Below are 15,806 nucleotides of genomic sequence, written 5' to 3'. Positions count from 1 at the left end.
CGTCTGACTTCAGCTCAGGTCATGATCCCGTGGTTCGTGGGTTTGAGCCCCATGTCAGGCTCTCTACTGTCACCTTGGAGCCTGGAGCCTCCTTTGGGTATTTTGTCCCCCTCCCTCTCTGCCCCTTGCCTGTTGATGCTCTATCTTTCTCTTCCAAAAATAAATATACATTTAAAAAAAGAAAAGAAAGTTGCCAAGCATTGCCACTTCTAATGAGTGTCCTTTCACACAATCATACATTTTAAGATTACATAAAAAGAGACAATGTGTTTGAAAAATCAGCTAAAGGTGGTAGTGCTTTCCTACTTAAAAGATTCTCATCATTTTGGCTGGCTTTGGAAAAAGCAGAACAATACAGATCATCGTGAAAACTATTTGTATTTCTTGTGGCAAGAGTTCACATTAGGTTTAATCCCACTTTTGTCAGAAAACAAAAGCAAACTAGTATAATAGTCTTGTGTGTGTCGGTTAGTTTCTAAATAGCCCCTAACAAATCTAGTGTTGGAGTTATTAAGTAAGCTTATTGGACTTTGTCTCTAATATTGCCACCTATTCCAGTCTACACTACATTTCTGCCAGAGTCATTTAAAAAGTGAAAGTCTGATTGTGATACTCTTCTCCCTAAAAATAAAGCAAATCTGTGGGGCACCTGGGTGGTTCAATCGGTTGAGCATCTGACTCTTGATTTTGGCTCAGGTCACGACCCCAGGGTCATGGGATTGAGCCCCTTGACTGGCTCTGTGCTGAGCAAGAAACCTGCTTAAGACACTCTCACTACCCCTCTGCCTTTGCCCCTCCCCCATGTGTGTGTGTTCTCACACTCTCTCTTTCAAAAAACAAAAAAAGCAAATCTGTAACAACAAAAATGTCCTTCTCTTTTTAAACACTTTTTCACATTTTAATTCATTTTTTGAGAGAGAGAGGGAGACAGAGCGTGAGTGGGGGAGGGGCAGAGAGAGAGGGAGACACAGAATCCAAAGCAGGCTCCAGGCTCTGAGCTGTCAGCTCAGAGCCTGACGTGGGGCTCCAACCCATGAACTGTGAGATCATGACCTGAGCCGATGTCGGCCGCTTAACCAACTGAGCCACCCTAAAAATGTCCTCTTTTTGCCTAAATGTCCATCAACTGATGAATGGATAAAGAAATTGTGGTTTATATACACAATGGAGTACTACGTGGCAATGAGAAAGAATGAAATATGGCCTTTTGTAGCAACGTGGATGGAACTGGAGAGTGTGATGCTAAGTGAAATAAGCCATACAGAGAAAGACAGATACCATATGGTTTCACTCTTATGTGGATCCTGAGAAACTTAACAGAAACCCATGGGGGAAGGGAAGGAAAAAAAAAAGAGGTTAGAGTGGGAGAGAGCCAAAGCATAAGAGACTGTTAAAAACTGAGAACAAACTGAGGGTTGATGGGGGGTGGGAGGGAGGTGAGGGTGGGTGATGGGTATTGAGGAGGGCACCTTTTGGGATGAGCACTGGGTGTTGTATGGAAACCAATTTGACAATAAATTTCATATATTAAAAAAAAATAAAAAATAAAAAAATAAAAAATGTCCTCTTTTTTAAATGTATATTTATATTGTGTGTGTGTGAGAGAGAGAGAGAGAGAGAGAGAGAGAGAGAGAGAGAGAGCATGCACTGGGGAGGGGCAAAGGGAGAGGGAGAGGGAGAGAGAGAATCCCAAGCACGCTCCCCACTGTCAGCACGGATGGATGCTGATGCTGGGCTGGGTCTCCTTAACCATGAAATCATGACCTGAACCAAAATCAAGAGTCAGATGCTTAACTGACTGAACCACCCAGGTGTCTCTAAAATGTCCTTTAAACTCATGGGAACTGTTATAATCAAACCAGTCCAAACTCCCGTGCATGTTCTCTCTCCCTAGATTCTCCATTGGTCTGTGTCTTTATCTCCAATTCTCCCTCACAATTTACCTCAAATGTCTCCCTGTGAAATCTTCCACTTTCCTGTCTTGAGCTGATCCTACAGGATTCCATGACTCTGTGGTGCGTATCGTGCTATTTCTCACACTGATTTATAATTATTCTTCTGTTCCAGCCTTTGACTTCCCTGAGGGTGGACCCCTTCCTTATTTCCTTTGTGACCTCTGAACCTGGGCGCTAAAGAAATGTGTGCGGAGTGAATGAATGACACTGAGGAGCATAGAAAAGCCAGACTCAGCAGTTGATTTTAAATATTAAGGCATGATATGGGCCATCAGACCCTGTGACACAAATTGTTTAGTCTTCTCTTAGAAATATTAACATTAGTCTGTGGGAGTTTGGACCACACACAGCCCTCATATGGGAAAGCAGTTCTGACAGGGTCCCAATAATATTTCTTTGCTCTAGCTGGCTAGAGTCAATGCCTGCCTCTACAAAACCAATACATGATTATTTGGTTTGTCATTTATCAGCCTCTGAATAAATGTTATAGGTAGAGTGATAGAGTTGAAAGAGGGATTTCTTGGAGAGAGGCTGCCTGGCTACCCAGACAAGCTCTCTCTCAAGGACTATCATTCCAACAAGGCTGGCCTTTTGTAGGTCCGGTTCTTTGCCTTGCACAACCTTCATATTTTATTCACCGCAGAAAGGATCATATAACCAAGCCCACAAGATATATATTAATCAGGATCCTGATCTATTACTTCACAGTGAAAAACGTAGCTGGCAAGCAGAGGAGAAATTCATATTAGCGGGGTGGGGTGTTCTTACCACTTTAGGAAAACATGTTGGGAAAGTGAATGCTTAAATCACAAGTTAACAGAGTGGATCCAAATGAACAGGAAGGGGACAGGTGTCACCGAGCTGTCAAACTGATGCCCCACTTCCCTCTTATCCCTAAGCTTCCGAACAGACTGGATACTTGTGTTCAGGGGTCCTGGATGGGAATCCCACTAAAAAGTCCTTTTATTTTGACTGCCGACTTATAAGACCCCAATATAGTCAGCTCCTGCTATCGACAGGATTTCCTCACACAAGGCGGAATAGAGCTGTCAAATTCTCACATTAGAACTGTAATCCAGGAGTACTGGTTTCACAGTGTACATCCTGGACACCTTGACTGGACTTCAGTACTTTCAAATCCCTGCAGCCCTTCATTTTCTTGAATCAATTTCTACATTTAGTTAATCTCATCCATTATGTATTAACTCTTATTAATTCCATTCTTAGAAAGTGGGTATATAAGTTATAGGTTTTGGGGGATCTGGGCTTGGCTTCTCATGTTGATAACACAGTTTGGGGGCACTTGGTCCACTGCCACACTGTAAATAGTAATTGATAATTATTGCTTAAGTAGTGCTTTTCAGAGCACCAGTCCCCATGCATCAGTGTGTCATAAAATCAAATTAGTGGGTTCTGACTGGCAGCTTAAAAAATGAAATAGAATAGAAAATATTAGAACGCATGGCACGGAGTTAGGTAACTATTGTATTGTTTTAGATGTGTTCCATGTACTAGGTCATGATACAAAATGCTTCCGGACTCTGGGTTGGGGCTAAAAAAATTTACAAACCACTCCGTAGAACTCAGAGCTCCATTCTCTGCCTGAGCGAGCAAGATGTTCTTGGTGCATGAAGATGTCAGCAAATTTATTTAAATAAGACCTTTGCCATGAAGAGCCCTATTATTGAAGGGACGGTAAAAACTCGGGGTCAGAAGCTTGCAGAAACATCCACATTGGGGAGGGTGTGACAGGAGCGGTGGTTGAAAATAGATGCAAGTCACATAAAAACAAATGAAAGATGAACAATCACCTGGAAGAAAAGGCAGTAGAACTTTTGGACGCTGGTCAGCGCCTCTCTGTTGCTTAGCGTCTCTTCTGTCCTGGCATGTGGGGTTCCTGACTGTCAGAGAAGAGCTGTGCGGGATTTACCGACTTTCATGTTAGACAGGGTCATTGTGATGCCTGCTCAGACTGACCTAGTAAGAACAGATGAAGAGATTTTCAATTGAAATTCTCATTTTCTTAGGATACTGCTTTCATAACTATAAAAATGAGACATATATTTGGATACGTCCGCATTTGGCAAACTCTTGCAGGCACAAATGTATTTTGATGTCTTCTCTCCTGAGTCCAGTTTATTTCCTACAGCTAGTGTGTGTGTGGACAGGTGGTGCTGAGTATTTGAAAATATCAGACTGCAGTATTCATCTATCCATCCATCCACTTCCATTTATCCATTTGTTCCTTTATACGTGTGTCTGTCTGTTCGTCCATCCTGCCCTTATTGAACACCGACGTATTCTGTGCAAGCACTTTGCCCTCTTGTGTATTTGTGGAGTCGGGAAATCTTAGGTTGCAAGGGAATTTGAAAGTTATTTGACATAGTTCTTATCAGATGAATGCATCTTCTCTGTAGATCTGCTGGCAAGTGACAATTCAGCCTTCCTCCAGCAGTGGAATATATCTCTCCGACTGAGAACAGTTTCTTGTATTAAACTGAAACCTACTTTTCAGTAGCTCCCCTCAGAAACCTCTTGTCAGAGCCCCACCCAGCTAAGGATACTGAAGAGCTGCTCTCTGTCTACTTGCCCATCCCAGTTCCTAAATTAACTCCTCAGTTGGCTGGTTTCTAAATTAATCTTAATCTAGCCCAATGGCACATTAGGATTTGCACTCCTATCAGAGAATGGGATCAAGGGCCATGTCTGATGTCTGATAGGTCTGGGGGCGGGTGATGGCATTCTAAGCTACACCATTTAAGCTCCCACTCTGGTACCCGGCCCTTGTGCCTTTGTTTCCATCTGGTTTGGGGTGGTCACTCTGACGACGTCCCACTCTGAATTTTAACTGGGATCTTAACAACTTTCCAGTCTTTTCCTGTCTGTCTACCCCCAACCATTGAATGACTGGGATCCATCTGAAACTATGACGCCCATCTCTGCCACTTCAGACGGAACTCTTAGGAACTGATGCCATTTGAAATTGAGCCTGGGCTAGCTATGCATTTTGGAGCATTCTAATCTAGATTCTTTGTTTATTTCCTTAAGGCCAGTACTAATGCCACATAAGTCCCACAACTCTGGCACTCCCTTTCTCTGGATTTCTCTGCTTAGTCTTATCTTTGGAGTTCTAGCCTGCAATCAGTTATGCATATCAGTTCTAATTCTAGCCCATGCGGCCAAGCATATGATAGCTCTTCATATGTTTGAAGATGCAAGTTTTCTTTTGCTGTATAACAAACCGGAGCTTAAGCTCACGAACCGTGAGATCACTACCTGAGACGAAGTCCGACACTTAACAGACTAAGCCACCCAGGCGCCCCTAGAGATGTACTTCTAAGTGGCTTACTTACATGGGCTGGCAGACAGCTTGACTGGGGCTGTTGGCTGGCTGCCTTGATTATGCTACATGAAGCTGCTTGATATTTTTTACTACATGGTGACTTGATTCTCAGAGATAGGTAATGGAAGGTGTCAGTCTTATTTAAGACTGGGCCTGGAACTGGCACGATATCACTTTCCCTTCATTCTCTTGGTCAAAATGGCCACAGAATAGGCCAGATTCAAATACCGGGAAATATAACTCCACTTCTTGATGGAGAGAATTGACAAAGGTTTTGCAGCCATCTATTATTTATGACATTACCATTGGCATATTTTCCCCTATTTTCCTTGCTCCACCCCTGCTCCTAACTTTCAGTCTTGTCTTCTCTTCTCTAGGCTAAAAAGCCCTTGTTGTTTTCTCACTAATGCAATATTTTAGTGTAAGCCTATTGTGGAGAACAGAACAAGAATTTCACCTCCTTTCTATTAAAGTTTGTATCTTTCTTGATGTAACCGACGGTTGTATTAACTTCCTTAAGGGTTACATTTCATAGTTAACTGACACTGAACTTATTACTGATTATGCCCCTAAGGCTTCTTGTTCTAATGTCCTGTTGGTATGGCATGAAACTTCTGTCTTATACTTGGAAAGCTAGATTTTGGATTCAATTCAGTTATTTAATAGCTGTCCTTGTGAAGTTTCACCTTGTTAGATCTAAACTACTGCCCTTGCCTATGAAGATAATTTAGATTCTTGTCTTTTAACATAGCAATGTTCAGTCAACATGAAGTTGATGGCTGTGCCCTTAGGTGTTCAGGCAAATAATTGAGAAAAATGTTAAACAGCCTGGATATAGAACCATGTGGTCTGACACTTGTAGGATGACACAGGAATCATCACTCAATTCTTCAATTGTCCTTGCACTTATCATGTAAAATTTTACTTCATGTCACGGTGTATCATGAAAAATCTCTTCAACTTTTCTGCGGAGGTTCAGATGCTTTGCATCTACTATATTTCCCAGATGTTGCAACCCAGGAGCCCTGATGAAGAAGGAAAAACTGCTAGACAAATATGACGTTTTCTTAATGAAAATGTACTGTGTTCCAATAAGCCCCACTCCTCTTTCAGGGTCTCATTGACTTAAAGCTTTTTATTTTTTGCTTATTTTTTCAAAAATTAGTTTGATGGAGGGGTCCCTGGGTGGCTCCATTGGTCGGGCGTCTACCTTCAGCTCAGGTCATGATCCCATGGTCCGTGGTTCAAGCCCCACATCAGGTTCTGTGCTGACAGCTCAGAGCCTGGAGTCTGCTTCCGATTCTGTGTCTCCTCCCTCTGCCCCTCCTCTGCTTGCACGCGCTCTCTCTTTCTCAAAAATAAATAAACATTAAAACAAATTAAAAAATAGTTAGATGGAGGTGTATTTACATAAATCTGAAATGTACAATTTGATGAATTTTGACAGAAGTATGTATAGTCCCTTCTAACCACCACTGTAACTAACTGAGACTCAGAACATTTCCACCAGCTTCCAAGGTTTCCTCCTGCCTCTTTGCAGTCACCCCTTCCCCTGTCCCCCATCCTCAGGCAACCACCGATTTTTCTGTCATGATAGGTTACTTACACTTTCTAGAATTTCATAGAGAGTATACAGTATGCACTTGTTTTTTTTGTGTGTGTTTGGCTTCTTTTAGTTAATACTAAGACTTTGGGATTCTCCACACCGTCGCTCTCTCAGTGGTATGTTCCTGTTTAGTGCTGTGTGATACTCTGTTGTAGGGATAGAACACATTTTGTTTATCCACTTCCCTGTTGGTGGACATTTGTTTCTAGTTTTTGGCTATTATGAGTGAAGCTGCTTTGAATATTCATGTAGGAGTCTTCATGTAGACATGTGTTTTCATTTCTCTTTGGTACCTGGACTGCTTCTCCTTTTTTTGTTTTTGTTTTTGTTTTCCTTTTCACCAGACTGTTCCTGCCTAGAGTTAACATCACCATTCGGCAGTTTTTGAAAGCTAACGTATGCCCTATTTTGGAAATCATAGCAAAAGTTACCTTCCCCCAACCTTCCGGTATAACTTGAGAGTCCTCAAAACTCTCCATTTACAAGTTCTTCCAATTCTTTAAACACAGTTAATTTGTTTAGAGAATTTATTGTCTTATAGCAAGCAGGTTTGGGGGCAAGTATTGAATGTTCAAAATGTGTGCCAGAGTAAGCACTATATCATCTAATTTTCTGTTCACAACAATTATATAAGAAAGGTACTGTTTTTTTTTTTTTTGTTTTTTGTCTTGTTTTGTTTTGTTTTTGTTTTTTGAGAGAGACAGAGAAAGAGAGAGCACACACACAAGCAGGGGAGAGGGGCAGAAGGAGAGGGAGAGAGAGAATCCTTATCCAGTGTGGAGCCTGACACAGGGCTTGATCTCACAACCATGAGATCATGACCTGAACCGAAATCAGGAGTCAGATGCTTAACCAACTGAGCCACCCAGGTGCCCCAAGAAAGTACCGTTTTAATTTTATTTTTTTTTAACAGGTGAATAAACAGGAGCATAGAGAAATGAAGCAACCTGCCTAAGTTCTGATCGCTAGGGAGCTAAGTTTGTAAGCTGTGTGTTTGTCTCTGGAGCTGGAGTCCAAACCACTTCACAATATAAAAGAGACAACGAAGATTATGATATGAAAACTGCGCGTGCAACGTGATGAGTGTTTATAGGAAAGAAAGGTTACTCTGGGTGAGGAAAATGAAGAATGTCCTTAAAGAGGAAGTGATAGCTAAAGTGGGTCTTGAAAACCGGATGAATATGGATGGTAAGGTAGGGACAAAAGGATATAAAATTCAGATGGACAGGTGGCCTAAGCAAAGGCCCAGTGGCAGGAATGGGAGCATCATCCAGCTGCCTCACTGCAGATCTGTGCACTGATGGGAGACCAGGGAAAAAGGGGTCATGAGATTAGGTATAATGGCAGGCAGACTGTGGTCAGACCACCAGTTTTTGAATGACGGTCTAGGGAGATGACCTTGACTTAATTGTGATGTATGGTGGGAGACACTCTTGCAGGCTGTGCTGAAAGATTAATATGATGGCTTTAAATGAATCAAAGGAGGATGACAGCAAAATTAGGAAAGCCAGTTAGGAATCTGTTGCACTTAAAAAACAAAGCCAAACAAAAACAAGGCCCTGAATCAGAGTGGTGGCAGGGGCAAATCCTGTATTGGAAGAGTCGACTGAATTCTGCTTAGTGTTAGAAATTCAAATGATGTTTGTATCATTTACTCTTTTGGGTATAATAGATATATTTGGGTATAAAGTTTTAAGTACTTAATTGCATTTATGCCCGTTGATATCTTTCTGATTTTTCAAATTTATAAACACAGATCTCTCAAGTTATGCCATTTGCATGCAGAAGGAATTAAGATGTCAATAAATTGAAATTATCTATTTCGTTAACTATGCTGTTTTTTTACCCTTAATTGGGTAATACTAGATTAGTAACTGTTTCGGGTGACATCTCTTTTTGATTATATCTAAAAGACCTCATCACATTTTACAGTGACATAAATATTTAATAAAGGTGTCTGACTTAATAAAGTTTAAGTATACAATTAAAGAGCTTGCAGAATACCCACATATATTTTATTTATTGAGGCATATTTCATATGCATGTTAACGTACGATCTAAAATGTACAGTTTGATGAATTTGACAAATGTCTATGTACACAATACCTCACCCCATCGAGATAGGGTCTCCTCGTTACTCACAAAGTGCCTTGGGCTTCTCCCAGACAGTCCTGCACCATTCCAGACCCCAGGACCACTCTGCCCTTCTATCAACCATACGTTGGTTTGACTGTGCTAGAATTGCGTGCAAAGGGAGTCATGCATCACATACTGTTTTATGTTTAGCTACTATCACTTAACACAGTGTTTTAGAGATCCGTCCATGATTGTTGCATAGATCTGTGGTGCTTTCATTTTGATTGTCGAGTAGCGTTCCCGCATATGAGTATACACCATTTCTTTAGCCATCTGTCTGTTGGTTTGGGTTCTTTTCAGTTTGGGAGCATTATGAATATTTTTGTGCAGGTCTTTCTGTGGACATGTGGTTGCATTTCTTGGACAAATACCACGTCTGTATCATATGGGAGGTGTATGTATAACCTTTAAAAATGTTAAAATGTTTTCCAAAGTATTTATATTTTTTAAATATATCTTAGGATTGTGTGGTTCTGGACTTCTTTTTTGTATAAAGCAGACCACAAGACTTGATTAAGAATGCAATATTCACATTAGGCTTACAATGACATTTCCTGTGACAATGAGGACTTTGTGATTATAGATGGCTAGCTTAGCCACCAACACCATTTTCCCCATAATTATGCTATAAATTAGGGGTGACCCTTGAGCCTCTTCTAGTAAGAACTTCAGTATCTGGAAGGTGAACATGAAATTCTCCAAGGTGTTTTTAAGTGGTACCTAAAGGAAAAACATGCTGTAATGTCACATAAGTTAATAATTTTAAGGAGCCTATAGGCCCGGCAGTGAAATTAAATGCTTAACAATAATTCAAAAATGGCTTACAGAAACTTAAAAATGTGAATCATTTAGTGGGGCTGAAATTATGCTCCTGACATATATGTGTGACACACGAGAGCACTTACCTGGGAATTTATTACCAGCTTCTGAGCAAACAAAGCCTGACCTACATTTGACTAAAGTCAGCTGTCTTTGGTTAATCCTATGGGCTTCTTTTTATTAATGTCACAATTGCTAATGTGGTATAACATTGTCATTACTGAATAGCACCGCGGGATGAGTTGCAGCTGTTATCTCTCTTTCTGAACCTACTGAGTCATTAAATCTGAGTTTGGGGGAATACAAGTTGTAAAGATTATTCAAATTCTGATTGAGAAATAGGACTATTGGGAAATTGTAGGTACATAAAGTAAAACTTTGAATCAATCAAGGGTTTTTTGTTTTGGTTTTTTTTTTGGTAAAGCTTAAATGTTCAAAATTGTTCCTTAGGTTTAATTTGAAATCGAACGTCAAAGAAATAGAGGGTAAACATAAGAAAATAAAAGAATAATAATATTTATATGCAAAATCCTTCTTGCTGATGGGAAAGTGATGTGTTGTGATTGAGAAAATATTAGGAAGATGATTTCCTTGAAAACACTGTAGCATTTTGTCTCAAGAATCCTAATGTTAATTTAAGAAGAATATGCCTTTGTTCTAACAAGACAGAGAATAATCGATTTCTCTTTAATCGCTAAGGGGAATTTTGTTGTATTGCTTTTGGCAGTCCCGCAAAAATTTCTTCTTTTAGAATTCTTACTTTGCCTTTGGTCATGATTAGTACTTAGTGAAGGGTATAATCCTGCAGTTCCTAACTGAGCCAAAGTACCTTAGGGTACCTCAGAAAATTTTCAGTTTTTGAGGGGAGTATAGCAATATTCGGTATTTCTTGGATACCACATAAACTACTAGCTCAGGATAGTTTTCAGTTTCTTCAATAAGATTGTACTACATTCTTCTCAGTGGTGTCATATATTTGTGAAGCTGTGTTTTTGACAGTTGCTATACTAAGTAACTATTACAACATGAAAAGCAGAGTGGAATGCGGGATGTGGGCAGTGTCCAATCTGATTCTAAAATTTGAGAAGTTATGCAGTGCCCTATGGACACACACATCCCAATTAGTAAGTACTTGTGGTTATTTGAGGATGAAATAAAAACATATTTTCCTTCAGTTTAAGCGTATCATTGTTTTCAAATAGCTAGTAAGTTATTTGGACCTAAAATAAGCAACAAACAGAAAAAACAAAAACTCTTACCAAGTAGGGACCTGACTACTTAGTAAATAGAACAGTTGGTTATTTCATTGAGGCTGGGGACACTGAGAAAATCATGGGTCACCAAGGATCCCTCAAAAGTGAGACATTTTGGGAACACCTGGAATAATCTGATGATCACTTAAATACTTTCTGATCTGTTACGTTTATTCAAGTCCTGTTTATGTTTATTCTGGTATGTTTTTGATGTTATTTGAAAATGTTGGAAGCAACGGGAGTTCAGAGATTGGCATTTCTGAAGCTCATTTTTCCCGGATGATATTTCGGAAGCCAGACGTCTGCAGTGACTTCATTGACTCCAAGCAAAAATTTTAAGTTGAAAAAGCTCGTCATTTGCATCACAGCCACAGGCATAGAGGTCCTGGATACCTGGACCGCCTGTTTCCACGGCACTGCTAAGAGCGTAGTCTGTGGACCAGCAGTCATTAGCAATGCAGAATCTCAGGCCCCACCCCAGGCCTGCTGAACCTGAACATGCATTATAAGAAAAGAACTCTAGGTGATCACATGCATATTAAAGTTTGAGAAGCATGGCTCTATCATTCTATCCAATCCCACCTCAGCCTTCCTGCACAGAATCCCTCATTCCCTTTGAATGTGTCTTTAAGACCTAGTTTCTCTGTGCCCTTTACTATCCACTAGGCAAACTTCCTAATGAATTAATGCTTGATAATAGTTGAAATGTGCTATCATTTAGATAAGACTTTGAAAAAACTGTCACACTGGATTGTTATTTTTGTCTTGTAGATGCCTTCACCGTTACTTTCTTATCTTCTAGCTATAGTTTTGAGGGTCAGGCTCACTACACACCCCAAAATGTGGTGTGTTCCCTGGTGTGGAACAGAAGGCATGGGTGTCGGGCATGTGAGATGGAAGAATGCGATGTTAAAAGTGAGAAAAGTCTTTTGCATGCTACCCAGAGAGGGGTTGTTCCGGGTTCCCATGTCACTTAAAGGGAAACTTTCACCTTGTGCAGAGCCCTTGATGTCCTGCAAGTGAAGATGTCCTCACATTCCTTGCAGCAGGAGCCCACTAAGGTGGCACCCACCTTGACTTCCAAATGGGACAGTACACAGCGATGGCATCTGAGTCACACATCCGAACAGAACCCGAGAGTCGCTTCTGCTGGCAGCTCCTGCCCTTGAAAACCCGGCTGATGTCAGTGTCATTTCCTCCAAGAATACTGGCCAGGGAGCTGTGCTACAGTTGGCTGCTGCCACCAGAGCCACGTCTATGGCTGGCCGCTTCATTCCTGGAACCTTCACCAACCTGGTCCCGGCAGTCTTCCCAGAGCCACGACTTCCGGTGGATGCGAATCCCATGGCTGACCACCAGCCGCTCACAGAGGCATCTCGCATTGTCCTGCCTACCTCTGTGCCTTAACCTGTGTAACACAGATGCTCCTCTGCACTGTGTGGACGTTTCCTTCCCACCCGGCAGTAAGGGAGCTCGCTCAGCAGGTCGCAGGCGGCGGGAGCGGGCGCCCTAAAGTTCTGCGCATGTGCGGCACCCGCCCCGACCACGCACCAGAGGGCACACGTGATCTCCCCTTCTGCAGAGATCCCGAAGAGTTCGGAAAGGAAGAGCAGGCTGCTGCTGACAAGACCGTGACACAGGAGGCATTTCAGGGTGAATGGGCTGCTCCAGCTTCCCAACACGTGGATCCTCAACCCGGGGCCAAAGGCGGGTCCAAGGGCGCAGGTGCCCTGCGGGCCTCTTCAGCGGGCTCCTCCCGAGGACTGGTCTGCAGCTCCCGCCGCTCACGTCCCTGCCTGGGTAAGAACAGCCACTGAGTGGTCTTAAGCTCTTCTTTCACAGACTTCAACAGAAAACGGACAACAAGCAGTTCTCCCAACCCCCGCAAAAAAGTGGGAAAGGGCCACTTTACGGCAGCAGAAACGAAGGCTTTGTAAGCAGTGATTGCTCTGTATTCCAGTAACAGCAGGGCTGAGAATGGAACCTGGGTCCTCTGATTCCAGTTCTGCTTTCCGGTGAAAGTGATGACAGCAAACATTGACCGAATTCTTTTTTTTTTTTTTTTTAAGTTTATTTATTTATTTTGAGACAGCATGTGAGAGACAGTGGGGTAGGGGAGAGAGAGAGAGAGAGAGAGAGAGAGAGAGAGAGAGAGAGAATCCCAAGAAGGCTCTGCACCACGAGTGCAGAGCCCCATGCGTGTCTCCGACCCACGAACCAGGAGATCATGACCTGGGCTGAAATCAGATGCTTAACCTACCGAGCCACCCTGATGCCCCTGATTGAGATTGAATTATTCAAAAAAAAAATTTTTTTTTTTTTAACATTTCTTCATTTTTGAGAGACAGAGGGAGACAGAGTGTGAGTGGGGGAGGGGCAGAGAGAGAGGGACACTCAGAATCCGAAGCAGGCGGCAGGCTCCCAGCTGTCAGCACAGCCCCACACAGGGCTCGAACTCACTGACAGTGAGATCATGACCTGAGCTGATGTATGATGCTTAACTGACTGATCCACCCAGGTGCCCTTGAGGTTGAATTCTTATTATGCGCCAGGCACTCAAATATGACCAACGCATGTGTTGTCATTGTTCTAGGTAGGCACAATACTTTTTATTTATGCCACATATAATGGAGATGCCATTACTCTCCTCATTTTGCAACTGAGGAAACAGAGCAAAAGGACATTATAACCGAGGGTAAACGTCTTTTATTTGTTGAATATCCCATCCCACTTACGAATTTCTTGTCTCTCAGCTTTAGATTCGTCCTTCAGTATTTGCTGTATGATAGTGGATTGGACTTTTTTGGGCATTTCTTCTTTTCAGTGGGATGAGGTTGAACTTTGTCAGTAGAGGGAGCTGGAGGGACATTGCAGGAGGAAGGGGCACTCTTCCTTGTACTGGCTGCTGGGTTTGCTTTCCCCTGCTCCTGCCGCCTTCAGGGGTGTGTGTGGTGCAGGGGAGGGCTGGTATTGTTTTGCCCCAGCTGTGCACGTACCTGAGTGGGCGGTCCCTTAGTTAGCAGCCTGGGCCCAGTGACCACCTTGTTCTGGCCCTTCTGATGTGAGCATTGCGTGTTCCAGCCCTGGTGCCCCCAGTGGCCTGCCAGCTCCTTCTGTGTGCCCTCCCACTAACCCCTGCTGGCTTGTGCCCCAGAGGTTTGCTTCCTGTGGCTCTCCGGGTGCAGGCGCTGTGTGCTCCAGGCCTGGCACCCGCCGTGGTGCCCGGACTCGCTCTGCATGCCACATCAGCCACAGCTCTGCCGTACCTAGGGGGCGGGGCTTGCTGTGGCTTGCCTAGTAACTCAGGCAACCTCGTGAACTTCTTTACCATCCCCTGGGCTGCAACCACATCTTTGAGGAGATCTGAACCTCAGCCTTGGGGAGGGAGCCAGATTGGTTGTTTTTCAAAGTTTCTCCTTCCCTGGATTCACCCGTGATCCAAGGTATCCTTTAGAGTTCTTTGTATATCTTTATAGTTATTCTCCTCAGTTTAAAAACTATATTAAACTTCTGTTTGATTATTGTGTGGTTTCTGTTTCCTGATATCTGATTTGATACAATCTGGTATAGATTGTACACTCTGATATAATCTCTTCCCCTCTCCTACCCAGAATAATCTCTTCAACTGTCTACTTTGTTTTATTTATGTTTATTTTATTTACTTATGTACGATGACAAAGGTGTTTTTCTATGACACTGATAAGTCAGTTCTGTCTCTTGGATTCAGGGAGTGGACAAGGTGGTCTCTAGAAATTGATTGATTCCTTAACACATTCATTCATAAAAAATTTTACTAAATGCAGGGGCGCCTGGTGGCTCAGTTGGTTGAGTGTCCGTCTTCAGCTCAGGTCATGATCTCACGGTTCGTGAGTTCAAGCTCCACGTTGGGCTCTCTGCTGAGTCGGGCTCTGTGCTGACAGCTCGGAGCTCGGAGCCTGGAGCCTGCTTCAGATCCTGTGTCTCCCTCTCTCTCTGCCCCTCCCCCACTAGTGTGTGCGCTTGCTCTCTCTGTCAGTTGCTTTCAAAAATGAAACATTAAAAAATTAAAAACAAATAAACAAAAACTTTTACTGAATGCATATTTTATGCAAAGCGTATGGGTTTGCAAGGTGGATTAAGGCACTGTCTTTGCATAGATGAACTCACAGTCCTGTAGAGGAGGCACACATTTAAACAGGGTAAATTAGAACACACTGTGATAACTATTATAGTTGAAATGTGAGCATCACTTTCTGGGAACACAATGACAGAAGGACTCATTCTGTCTGAGGTAGTTGGTGCAGCCCCATCAGAACTGGATCTGTAGGAGTTTTCCCAGTTCCAAAGGATATGAAAGTCTGTTTATATGGATCACTGTATGGTTATATATGGGCTTATGTAGATAATTAGAGACTAAGTTTCTAGACTTTCTTTATTGGAGAGAGAGAATGTTAATATGCTAGTAAAGGTAACACAGAAAGAGGGATGGTAAAATATTGCTGTGCTGGACCAGACATAGTCCTGGCTTTGTCATCAACTCACTGGGGGGCCCCTGGACACAGAGTAAACTCTGTGAAACTATGCTTGTCCAACTGTAACTGGAAACACTTAGATTATAGTCCTGAGCGTCTCTTCTAACTCTAAATGGTATATAATTTAAAAGAACGTATTCAAATAGCAGATGCTAGATTTATGAAACCAAAACAGAATTTTTA

At 42.4% G+C, this 15,806-nt stretch overlaps 1 pseudogene; it reads left to right on the top strand.

Moving 5' to 3' along the window:
* LOC122229356 overlaps positions 1 to 13,049 on the top strand; it is a 118,406-nt pseudogene extending 105,357 nt beyond the window's left edge.
* Positions 13,050 to 15,806: the final 2,757 nt, after the last annotated feature.

This window comes from Panthera leo, chromosome C2 (assembly GCF_018350215.1).
Source record: "Panthera leo isolate Ple1 chromosome C2, P.leo_Ple1_pat1.1, whole genome shotgun sequence".
Taxonomy (NCBI): Eukaryota; Metazoa; Chordata; class Mammalia; order Carnivora; family Felidae; genus Panthera; species Panthera leo.
This window is presented reverse-complemented; position numbering and strand designations above follow the sequence as displayed.